The sequence below is a fragment of the Numida meleagris genome, unplaced genomic scaffold (genome assembly GCF_002078875.1).
Source record: "Numida meleagris isolate 19003 breed g44 Domestic line unplaced genomic scaffold, NumMel1.0 unplaced_Scaffold452, whole genome shotgun sequence".
NCBI classification, from domain to species: Eukaryota; Metazoa; Chordata; class Aves; order Galliformes; family Numididae; genus Numida; species Numida meleagris.
In genome coordinates, this window is record NW_018364668.1 from 59088 (window position 1) to 60375 (window position 1288).

Sequence of the window (1288 nt, forward strand, 5' to 3'; positions counted from 1 at the left end):
AAAGGGGAGGGGAAAGCGGAGGGGAAGCGGAGTGCCGCGCCGTTCGGGCCCTTTGGGTGCAGGATGGCTTTAGAATCGTTTCTCCTCATTGTGAGGCATTGTATGTCGTTTCGGGACCGCTGCAAGGACGAGGCCACTGGGAGCGCTTCTCGGTGCTGCGCGTTTCGGTTTCGTACCCGGACATGTGCGGGCCGGAAACGCGGGGCGGAACCGCTGGGGGCCGTCCCGGTGAGCGCTGCCCGCACGGCGATTGGTGCCGAACCAGGCGGCGCCGAGCGGCGCAGTTCGGCAGCGCAGCGCCACCACGCGGCGGCGCCCCGTAGCGCTGGGAAGAGCGCCGCGAGCAGCGCCGCGCCCGTGTCACGTGGGAAGCGGCGCTTCCTGTTGTAAAGGGCAAGGAGTGCACGCCCCCAGGAGGCGTGATCTCGCGAGATCCCCGCGTTGCCATGGGAACGGGCGGCACGTCCAAGATGGCGGCTCCCGGAGCAGCGCTGGGCGCCAGGCGCGGACCCGAACCCGAACCCGCCGTTCTCGTGCCCGTTCCCGGCCACACCGCTCACCCCGCGACCGCCAGGAGGCCCGCCGTGCAGGCCGGGCCGCGGCCACCCGCACCGCGGAGCGGGGCCGTCGCTGAGGCGCTAGAAGACACCGCCCAGAGCACTCCGCAGCACCGCGCCGCGCTCCCCATTCCCTTCCATGAACCTGACCTGGATGCATTCTGGGGCTGTTCCTGTCCTGAGTCCACTTGGTGCCATTTCTGTGGTTTTTGGGCAGCGCGTCCCCATTTCTAGGCCTCTTGCGGCCATTTGGGTCCATTTAGGGCTCATTTGGTGCAGTTTAGCTCCATTTGGGCCTTTCAGCTTCGGATGCTGCTAAGGCACTCATTTGCTTTTAACCCCTGTAATCCTTCCACTCATGTTCTGCGTCTCCTCTTTCCCTCCTGCCCGCTCTCCCAGCTCCCAGAACAGGCCGGGCCGATCTCAGCTCCACCATCCAGCACTTCTGCTCGATGCCAACAGGAAGCCAAAAACCAGGTTCCCCACGAGACAGCTCAGCGGTGCTCTGCCCAGGGGATGACAACCAACTACACAAATCGGGTAAGAGAACAGAATCTGTGACTCTCTGCTGGGAATTTGGTGGGCGAGAAGCTGGCCATGAGGCAGCAGTGTGCGCTGCAGCCTGGGAGGCCAACTGTGTGCTGGGCTGCATTAAAAGAGGAGTGGGCAGCAGGGAGAGGGGGGCATTGTCCCTCTCTGCTCGGCTCTTGTGAGGCCCCATCTGCAGCACT